This window comes from Vulpes vulpes, chromosome 3 (assembly GCF_048418805.1).
Source record: "Vulpes vulpes isolate BD-2025 chromosome 3, VulVul3, whole genome shotgun sequence".
In the NCBI taxonomy this organism is placed as follows: domain Eukaryota; kingdom Metazoa; phylum Chordata; class Mammalia; order Carnivora; family Canidae; genus Vulpes; species Vulpes vulpes.
The window spans coordinates 45401161-45413404 of NC_132782.1; positions in this window are offsets into that span (position 1 = coordinate 45401161).

Genomic DNA, 12244 nt, shown 5'->3' on the forward strand with positions numbered 1-12244 from the left:
AATGCAGAACTATGGGGAGTAATAATTGTTTTACCTATTTTAAAAAGTGAAACCAGTTTAATGAACATATTAAAGAAAGAAAGAATAGAACATCTTTTGACATCATTTCTATTTTTGATATATAATCCTAGTGTCTAAATTCTAATTTTTCTGACATAGCAAATTGACATCTCAAGTTGATTTTTAATTATCACCTTTGTTTCTCTATGTTTCTGGAAATTCAGAGTGGTTTAGAGATGCAAGTGACTCAGAGATCACTTTCTTAAGCTTATTTGTTTTACAGATGTTGGCTTGGTGGTATTATGTTTAATGATTCATGCATGAGTGTAGTCTCAGACTTCAAGGTAGAATTCAGGCAGATAAATTGCTGTTCTGCTAGAAAAAGGAACTTGTTATATTCCATGACAGTTTATTCCATCATTATGCAGCTTTATTTATCAAAAATGTCTGTGGTAAATTCAAGTATGTCTTCAGTTTTAACTTATTTATCCCATTCTTATCCAGGGGGACAGAATACTTTCTATTACCTTTCCTAGTTGTAGGACGATCCTTGAACATTGATAGGCCTTTATTATATCTCTTCTCATTCTTCTCTTCTCCAAAGTACATACATTTAGTCTTTCAACTACGTTTCATAAAACAATCTTACATCATTTAAGTCCTGTCATTTTTTTTCATATCTTCCCCAAATCAAAACACATAAAAGTGAACACAAGATTCTGATGTGCAATTAATAAAGATCGAGTCTTAATCTGAGTCAAAGTATTTGGTACCTAACAAGTGCTTCTTGGATATATGATGTTCAGTCTTTCCTAGTTTCAACATTAATGTTATCTGTTGTGACTTTTCATCTTCTTTTCTTTTCCTTTCCCCTTCTTTCCATCTCTGTGCCCTTCTCTCCCACTTCTCAGTCAGATTATAGATTCTGGAATTTTGATTTCTGTAAAGAAATGAAGAGTTTAAGACTCTGTTGTACTCACAACTAACACATTAGCCTGCCACAATCAGAAACAAGGGACTTTATGACTCACAGCAAAACACGGTACCCAGTGGGGAAATGCTTGTATGTATAGTAGGCTCTAGGACAGAAGACAAACCTTGAGCTTCGGGAATCTGAATCTTTTATAATGGGCAATGAAAACATCTGAAAACATCTGTTCTTTGCATTGTAGGAGGACATTATCTTTATTGCAATAGGCAACAGAAAAAACAAATGAACAAACCTGCCCTTTGCTTTGGAGAAAGGCACTTCTGCCTGTTTTCTAAGGCGGTTAACTATGCAAACATCTTTGAAGAAAGAGTATGGATTGAAGGCAGGCAACATGTCTGCCTACAATACAAAATCACAGAAAACACCAAAACTACTTTAAAAATCTATTGGTATTATTTGATTGACTTTGGAAAAATTTCAGCCATATTTCTTCAAATATATGTGCTCAACCCATTTTCTAACTTTTCTCTTTTTGAGATTGAAATTACATGTGTTAGTCCCATTGATTATTAAATTTCTTTGACTTCTTTTTTTCCTTTCTGTGCTTCAGCTTTAATGATTTCAATGAAACTGACTTTCAATTTACTAATCCTTTCTTATGAGATGTCCAAATTGCCTTTTGAAAATAATTAAAAATTTTTTGAGGGGTCAGAGAGGGGCAGAGGGAGAGGGAGAGAAGGAATCCTAAGCAGACTCTCTGTCCAGTGTGAACCTGAATATAGAGCTTCGTCTTACAACCCTGAGATTGTGACCTGAGCCAAAATCAAGAGTGGGACATTCAACTGACTGATCCACCCCGGTGCCCCACAATGTTCAGTATGCTTTTATTCTCATCTAGTAATTTTTTTCCAGATATTTTATTTGTCAGTTTTAAGATTTTCATTTGAGTCCCTTTCATACTTCTCTAATATTATATGAAATTCCCCATTTTTTCTTTCATTGTTTCCCCCTTTTCCTCTAGACTATTAAACTTTTTTTTACAGTTTTTGTCAACAACTATTCAATTTGTGGGTCTGTTTTCTTAGACAGACATTTTCTTTTGATTCTTGATTAATTTTCTCTTTATTCTTGTCTCTATTAATTTTTAATTGTATGTTAGGTGATATCTTTAAATATGACACTCTGGATTTTGTAATCTACCTCTGAAGAGTGTTAAGTTTTGTGGGAATGGAGAATGAAATAATCAGAAGATTATCTTGAATCTGTGGCTACTTGGTTTGATACTTTGTAGTGTGACTATATTTTGTGCCTAGGTCTAAGGATAATATCTTAGGTATCCTGGAAAATCAATGGAAAGCTCTAGGTATTGGACCTATCTCTCTATAAATTCAAGACTCAATTCTAGGCTGCATTGGGTAGCAGATGACCTCTCTGCTTGGGTTTTTAGGCTCTCCAGTTGTGGTTTTCACCTTTTGCTCCTTTGAATCCTGTCTGAAGTTCTGGGGTCAAAAATCTAAGGGAACCTATATGAATATTTTTGGCACATCGATCATATCCAAATGTATCTTTCATTTTTCAATTTTTCTTAGTGTCCCATATTTCTCAGGCCAATTAGACTGTAACTTTCTGTTTGTGATCGGTCCAATAGGAGCTGAGAAGTGCCCTCAAGAAAAGCTGCACAAATGAAGATCTCACCTGATCTAAATAATTTAGTTCAAAAGTCCAATTCTTTTCTTTTGTCTGCTTTCCTTTGATTATTCTTCAATACTTTTAAATAGGAATTTTTATATTTTCCTAAGAGTTGGTAATGTTTTCTGCAGGAAGGTTAATTTGTTACAGGTTACTCTGCCATTACTGGAACCAGCTCTGTAATTTTCAGCTGTGTGATTGTGGGAAAGTTTTTTTTTTTTAAGTGTTGTTTTCTTTCATCTTTAAATTAGTGATGTTAAGAATATATAGTACCTAAGCATGTCATGGCAATCAATAGTGAACATTAATGTAAAACACTGAAAGGGAAGATTGCTACATTGTAAGCACACACTAATTTTACTATTATGGTTACTATAGGGACATCTTTCACAAAAACTCTAAGGACTAATACTCTTAGGTTAGCAATAAAAAGAAGAAAAAGGGAAGGAGGGAAAGGGAGAGAGAATATAAAGTGGACTCCACTCTGAGCACAGAGGCTGACACAAGGCTCCATTCCACAACCAGAAGATGACGACTTAAACTGAAAGCAATAGTTGGACATTTAATGGACTGATCCACCCAGGCACCCCTAAAATGCTTTTTAAAGAGATAAATAAAAGAATCACCAGACACTAGCTATTATGCTATTTTCCTCTAAAACGTAGAAGTTATGCACATTAAATTTGCACCTAGTAAGCATATATTCACAGGTCAGTGTACTATAATTTGAGATGAAGAACATGAAGCACCCCATGAAATATTCCATATATACCCTTTGGCTCTATCTCAGTGAAACTTCCATTAAAACAATAAAATAATAAGCAAAAAAATCATTTTCTTAGCACTTGATACCAGCCTTGTATACGTACATATATACAGAACATACGTATATGTACATATACACAAAAACTCACAATTAGCATTATTATGGTTACTTGAAAGCCTCTACTCCTGGAGTTTTAGAAAACACTAACTAGCTATGAATAAATTGCTGAGTCGGTCTTATAAAAATTTCTCCTTTTTTAGCTCATTTTCTCTATACCCTCCACCTCTTCTCCAGCCATGTGGCCAATATAACGAGAACTGAGGCAGACACTGAAATGATGTAGTCTCAAGTCCAAGAATGACAAAGAAACCACCAAAAACTAGGAGAGACACGGAAAGGACTCTCCCATGGAATCCCTGGAGTGAGTGTGACTCTGCCAACACCTTAACTTGAGACTTGCAGCACCCAGAACTCAGAAAATACATTTCTGTTGTTTTAAGCCACCAAGTTTGTGGTAATTTAAGACAGTCTCAGAAACTAAATCCACATCTCTATTAACACATTAGTTTTTAAAATGTGAGAGCTAGATCATTTCTACCAGTTTCTTTTTTTAAAAAAGATTTTATTTATTTGTTCATGAGAGACATAGATACATGAGAGAGAGGCAGGGGGAGTAGCAGGCTCCTCACAGGGAGCCTGATAAGGATTTGATCCCAGGACCCTGGGATCACGCGCTGAACCGAAGGCAGATGCTCAACCACTGAGCCACCAAGGGGTCTCTACTAGCTTCTTTTCTGCAATTCAATGTAGGTCTAACTATATAATATTCTTTAATTAAAATGTATAATTTCTGTATTAAAACATTGCTTTTCTATAGTGATATTATGATTATTTACAATCATCTTAAAGCTATAGCATTTAAAACAACTTGGTTTCTAGTAATACAAACATACATTGCACACCAGGACTGACAATATTTTTCCTCAGCTGCTGCATTATTTATTATTCATTTTGAAATTGTATAAATGCCAATGTAGCACCATTTATATCATTTACATTATGTCATTGTGAGAAAAAGTTCTCAATATTGGTTTTCTTGAATTTATCATGATCCTCTGTGAGACTTTACCAGTTATTAACATAAATCTTTAATAGATGAGAAATGCTAATGCAATGGACTTTTCTTAAGAAACATTTAAATATTTTATGCAACCATTGTTAGGCTTGAGAATTCCCTTTTCTGATTACCAGACTTTAAAAAAGGAAAGAACAAACTGAATAATGTGTATTTGTTCATTATTATTGAAAGCAGACTCAAGCTGTGGAATAATATTTTACTGAATGTGAGTTGTATTTTACCTGCCAGATTTTTTGTTTGTTTTTTAATCACCTTACCTTTACAATGTTATACACAATGTGACAATTCTTAACTTTCAAAATATTTTTTAGACATACATCTTTTAACCACCTTTTGAATATCTTCCTGACTGTAATTTCACTTGAACCAAACATGGAACCATAATTGATAGATAAAACCGATTATGTAGGGAGTGAGAGATTCCTGAATTTCAAAAGCTGATATATCATTATACTTTTGAAGAGTGCACAAGTTAGAGTTTTTACAGTCATTTAAACCACTATTACCTATCACATAATATAGAGTATTTTTAAAAGTTATAGAAGTCAGAGGTGTTTTTTTTAATTTAAATCTCATTCTTTACCTGTTCAGAGAAATGTAAGAAAAATATTAATCAAAATACTAATTAATATCTCTTTTAAGAATAATTATAGTAATAAGCTCATATATTTTTAAAAACGTGATAGCCAACTAAATTTAAGGGAAGTAGCTGAAATGCAACTGTGTCTCATGAGTTTGTTTCATAAACAATGTGATAATTGTATGCTTATTGATTTATTTTTTTTTTACCTTTCTAATTTTAAATCAGACTATTTAAAAATGCTAAGACAATATTATAAAGAATATTGTAAAGTAGCTTTTTTGGAAAACTAGAATGTTTAAAAATTTATCATTTCCTATACAAAATCAGAAAGTCTAAACCATATACACTTCACAGAACAAATTTTTGCAGGTAACATATATTTTGTTTGTATTTGGGGATTTCCTGAAGCACTTGCCAAGATGGAGTTTTAACTCATTTGTCTGCTGACCCTTAACTCTTTCCACCAGAGAATTTCTCATTTTGTACTGATATCTATGTATTACTTCACACTGCACAATCTAACTAAACGTTATTCTGATACTTAAACATTTATGTGGTAATTATAGTATGTAGGGTTGTGTTCTAAGATCTTTTAGTATATAAATCCACTGAATCTCCCTCACACTTCTATCAGGTGGACACTTTATCTTTCATGACTTTATACATAATGCATAGAGCTCAAGAAATTCAGACAGACGTGGAATTAAAAACTCAGGAAATCTTATTTCAGAAAATATGCTAACTAATCTTCCACCAAACTTCTCCACAAAACATAAAACCATTAACAAAAAAACATGAAAGCACAGCAAATTGATTTACAATTAAAAAACATGACAAAAACATTATCTTGAGAAGAATATAATGCAACTATTCTCACTGACCTTCCTGATGTTTACAAATCATTACTTCTGATAATGTCTTCTCCGAGGATGCTTTCCTGTTCCTATGCTTTCTTCAGACCTTTCCTCCAACATTTCCTGCACCACCAGTTTTTGTAAGTTTAAATCTTATCCCATGGCATTCTAATTGTGCTTCTAAGAAATCTGTTTCCTTTCAGATCTTCAGGAGAAGGAATCCTAATTCTAAGTATTATATCACTATCATTTGTGGTTGAAATTATATACCATGAAAATTTCCTGATATCTTGACCAAAACGATATCTGCCTCTCTTAAGGCAATTATGTTTTTTTTTTTTTTTTTTTGCCTCTTCTCTTACCATCCCCTACTTAGGTGCGGTTATTGGTTTCTGGGTCTCAATTTACTCAGCCTCATCTCTCTAGCAGCGGAAACAGAGATAGCACATTAAGTGAATGTGTTTGAAATACAGTGTATCAGGCCCTCACAGGGGATATACCTAGATTACTGAATCAGTTGGACAACGTTTCCGTGCCAATCTGGAAGAAAGCTATTTATCCAATTGGGTCAAAATAGTTTAGAAAAGATAAGATTGAGGAGTGTTATTCACTCCACTTAATCGTCTAACTATAATATTTCTTTTGCCTAAAACATGTCTGCTGAATTAGGATTTAAAATAAGATGTAATGCTACAGATGGTCTGAAATTTCCGTTTTCTGGGGGAAAGGAGAAAACCTTACCAATCAGTAAAATTACCAAGATGTGTGTATTACCGTTAATTTTTTGCATACTATGTAAAATCTATGACTTGGCATTTTTCAGATTGTGTAAATCTAAATTATAGGACATATTTTTTTATTTTAAAATATTTTATTTATTTATTTTTATCCATAAGAGACACAGAGAGAGACAGAGATATAGGCAGAGGGAGAAGCAGGCTCCTCGCAGGGAGCTGGATGTGGGACTCCATCCCAGGACTCCAGGATCATGCTCTGAGCTGAAGGCAGAGGCTCAACCACTGAGTCACCCAGACGTCCCTATAGGAGATTTGTATTTTATTTTATTATTTTATTTTATTTTATTATTTTTTAAAATATTTTATTTATTTATGAGAAACACACACAGAGAGAGAGAGAGAGAGGGAGGCAGAGACACAGGCAGAGGGAGAAGCAGGCCCCATGCAGGGAGCCCGACGCAGGACTTGATCCTGGGTCTCCAGCATCAGGTCCTGGGCTGAAGACAGGTGCTAAACTGCTGAGCCATCTGGGCTGCCCCATAGGAGACTATTATAAAAGGATATTTATCACCGTTAAAACTATTTTTAAGAGTCTATTAATATAATTAATTTGGGGTTATTTGCTATTTTTTCTTATAGTTCAGTAAAAGCAACACATATTTTTAAAAATGTTAATAAACAACAGAATATTTTTTAAAAATGTATTTTTAAAATTGCATTTAACTTTGGAAATAAACTTGGAAAGAATCTTGACAAACCTTAGGAGATGTGTAAAAAAAGAAAAGTAGAACAATAATAGAGAGTTTAGCAAATCTGACAGACTGACAGTTGGACTTTTATGTTTTCTTATTCACAGAAAATCCATTTGGAACTTTCCTGGGGTGGTGTGGCCCAAAATGATGGTGTAAGGAAATCCTGAACTCATCTCCTCCTGCAGACACACCAATATACGTTACATAACTTCCCCAGGAAAAGGCCTGAAAACTATCTGGGCGTCTCCTCCACAACAAAGGATAAAAAGGGCCCCATCAAAATGCAGACGGAAGGCAGAGATGCAATCTGGCAATCCCCCAGTCTCCAGGAAAAATCCCACCTCCAGGGTGGCAATCCACAATTGGCAGGGATCTCATCAAGCAGAAGCTGCTCCCTGAAAAGTAACGATTCATGCCCCATATCAGCCACCTGAACCCATGGTACTTGTAACAAAGAGACAAGCCCCCAAAATATCTAGTTTTGAAAAACAACAGGGCTTTATTCCAGGGGGCCCAAAGGGCTATAGGGAACTGAAATTATATACACTCACTCAATCTGGAGCCTAGAGGATATTATGATAAATGAAAAGTCAGACACGGAAAGACAAATATATAATTTCACTTATATGTGGAATCTTTTTTTTTAAGATTCTATTTATTTTTTTTTTGAGAGAGAGATAGAGATAGAGAAAGTAGAAGCAGAGGGATTGGCAGGAGAGGGAGAAGCAGATCTGCTGAGCAGGGAGCCCAAAGTGGGGCTCAATCTTAGGACCCTGGGATCATGACCTGAGCTGAAGGCAGAAGCCCAATCAGCTGAGCCACCCAGGCATCCCTTGAATGTATAATCTAAAAAACAAAAAATGAAGACATAAAACAAAACTCACAGACACAGAGGATAGGAAGGTGTTTGCTAGAAGGGAGCAAGGTTGGATTGTGCTGTGGGATAAACAGGTGAAGGGGGCAAGAAATACCAGCTTCCAATTATAAAATTTATAAGCCAATAGTTTGTAATGTATAGCATGGTGACTGTAGTCAATAACATTGTGGTGTATGTTTGAAAGTTGCCAAACAATAAACCCTAATAGTTTTCATCACAAGAAAACAAAAATGTTTGTATAGTAACAGATGTTAATAGATTATTGTAGGTAATGATTTCAGTGTATAAAAATGTTGAATGATTATGTTGTACTAATATGAATGAAACTAATATAATGTTATATGTCAGTTATCCTCAATTAAAAAATAAATCAATAAAAGTGCAAGCCAAAGCAAAAGACGACAACAAAACAGTCACTCCTTTCACAAAAATGATTTTCATTTATTTTATATCAATGAAAACTACATGAAACCTCAGTTTAGAGCTGGTCTTCTAATGAAGAAACTCCCAGAGTATCACATTCATAGATTTCTTTGCCTTCTAATGAAGTTGCACAGAGTATCAACAGCAGCTGTTAGCTTCTGTGGCTCCCAGACTTGGTATCTGTCCATACTGCAGATCTGTAATAAAATTTTAAAACTATGAAATGGAAAAAAAAACATAGATGATGATCAGCAATCTCAAAATATTTAGTAAGTCATTTAAATCGCTTTAAAAATGTCTGATTTGCAGCTTTTTTTGCACTGAATTTGCAAGTTAGCACTATGAGAATGTTTCCATTTGGTCATCAGCTGAGCTAAAGCACAGATAATTTGTACAGATTCCAAAGATGATAATTAAGGTTATTACAGTGATAACCCCCAGCATATTTGTAGACTTCCTAGGAAGCACTAATAACTAGCTCATCATCTCTTAATTAAAATGGTAGTAATTTTGTGTTCTAAAAATAACATTGGATCCCATTTTATTGTCAGTGGAATGGTATTTTTACCATAGTAAATATTTTATTTTAGTTTTCATTTGACATTAGAACATTTTTGTTTTATGTGATCCATATTATCAAACTGAATATAAAATAATATCATAATGCTTATAGTAACCAGTAAAATATTATAATATATTTATAAGGAGGCAGCTGGCTTTTTAAGTATAATCATGCATATTTTGATGTGTTCTTCATAAACAGAAGGAATATAGACATGACTCTTGCAAATTTTAAATAAGTAAATAGATCTATAAACCAATGTAATTGAATCCACATAATAACCACAATTCCATTGTGTTTATAATTAGAGTTTTTCTTTCTCAATATTATCATTTCTAAATTGATGGATTCGATTTCTAAAAATTTAAGAGCTACCTGAAATCCAGTAGATGCTTAAGCAACTTTATAGGTGAGGGAGAGACTGCTGGACCTAGATTTGTAAGCCCATGACTTCCTGAGGGTATATAAAATAGAGCAGATTAGGAGTATTCTCTGAATTCCAAAGTGGAGCTTGATTTTTAAAAAATAGAGGATTTTACAAATGATAAATGTTTTGCTTGCTTGACAAAATTTCTTGAAGATTGGAGCAGTTTCATATTGTGCTTCATCAAATCCTCTCATTTTCATTCACAACAAATGTGCAATTGCAATCATTCCTCATTTTCTCTTTGACAATTGAAGGGGTAAAAGTCTGAAATACTCTATTTCAGAAAACTAACCACCTTTAAAATTACTCTTATTAGCATTTTCATTTTAAGGCCACCATATTCTTGTTTCATTTTTATATTCAAAATATTTGAATAGAAAATATTGAAAAGGTAAGGAAAATTGCAACTTGGGGCAAGGAATAATGTTCTTTCAGTTTAATATCCTGTAGCCATAGAGTAATTTGAAATGGGGTTAGTGCAGCTCAGCTTTCTTCTATTATGTGACTTCAATTGTTACATTAATTTTCTGCTTGTTTAACTACAAATAAAATACTTTAGTCAAATGTTGTTATAATTCAATAGTTTATATTTGCATTTGGTATATAATGTTTTTGAAACTTTATGTTGTAACTAATCATTAATATAAACAAGAAGTTTCAGGCTCCGTGGTCCATACCAATAATCTGAACAAAAAAGATGTATTGGGTCTCTCTCTGTGTTCACCTTCTACAGGGGCAGAAGCAATAGGCTGAGGTGACAGAGATGCAGGATAGAAAGAAACCCAATATATATGTATATATGTGTTTGTGTGGGCGTACACATGTGCATATAGGTATACATACAGGCATAAACACATACATACAACATACAGTACTTACATGGTAACAGGTACTGACATATGAGCCCCATTACAGTGGTTTATATATGCTAAAATGGGATGAATTTAGCCATGTGAATATTGGGGGACAGCAGTTTCAGGACAAGATTCTCAGTGAGGAATTATCTTTGTTTTTATAGGAAACAAAAATTATCTTGGCTTTTATATGAAGTCAAAGTAGCTGGAATAGAGTGAGCTAGTTTTGGGACGGGGAGGAAATGGCAGAGATGAGTGGGAATGGCTAGATGAGACAGGGATCGAGGAGACAGAAGTAAGCAAACCATGTTTTAAGGGATATCTGTTTGCTTCCACTGAAACAAGTAAACATATAAAAAACAAAATCAAAAATACCTTTTGGGGAAAGCTTTAAGAAGGGAAGTGGTGAAATAAATATTGTCTTGCTCAGGTTCATTACGGCTTCTGGGGATGAAGAGAGGCAAGAGTGAAAGCAGATTGATAATCAAAAAGCTACTGTATAAATCCTGGGTGAGACCATGGTGGCTTTTGAAAATGGTGACACTTGAGTTCAATCCGTGTCTTTGCAAATGTCAAGATCTCATTCTTTTTGATGGCTGAATAATATTCCATTCTCTCTATATATTACTTTATCCATCCAGTAGATGAACATTTGGGCTTTTTCCATAATTTGGCTATTCTTAATAGCACTGCTTTGAATTAGCATTTTTGTATCCATTAGGTAAATAACCTAGTAGTGCAATGGCTGGGTCATTTTTAACATTTTTGAGGAACCTCCAGACTGTTTACCAGAGTGTCAGTATCAGTTTGCATTTCCACCAACAGCGCAAGAGAGTTCCTTTTCTCCTCATCCTCGCCAACATCTATTATTTCCTGAACTATTAATTTTAGCCATTCTGACTGGTGTGAGATGGTATTTCATTACGGTTTTGATTTGTATTTTCCTGATGATGAGTGGTGTTGGGCATTTTTTTTTTCTGTGTCTGTTAGCCATTTGTACGTCATCAAAATTCTAATATGTGGTAGAAATAAAATTGTGTCGTTCACAAAATTATTATCATTTGTTTTCCTTGAAGAGACAAGTCCATTTATTTATTTTTCAATATAATGTTTATAAAATAGGCAAGTTTGAGTAACTGTAGTTTATCTGGCAGAAGTTCTTTCTAGTGAAATGGTTTTCATCAGAGGAAAAAACCCAAAACTTAATTTAGCTTCCAACTGAAACAATAGCCACACACTCTCATCACACAGGTGCTTCTCTTAACAACAACCATTATACTCAGACGGTCAGCAGAAGTGCTTTACAAATAATTTTCATTTCCTTGAATAGAAAATCAAAAAGCATGTACTCTAGGATCAAAATTCAATCAAATCAATAATTTGTACTGTATCATCAAGGACACTGCTAAGTGAAGCTTTTATTCCTTTATGGTAAATTCATGGTGGTAAAAATATAATGAATACTAATGCAGTTTAGTGCCACTGTTTTAATTCATGCCAAGGTGCCATGCTCTTTATTCAAAATTGCTTTTGCAACCTCAGCGCAGATTTCACCCCAGAAAAATGTCTATGTGTTCTTACAAAAAATATTTTTTATCTTGTTGACCTCATAAAAGGGTTTAAGAGTTCATTGAAGGCACTTTGAAGACCA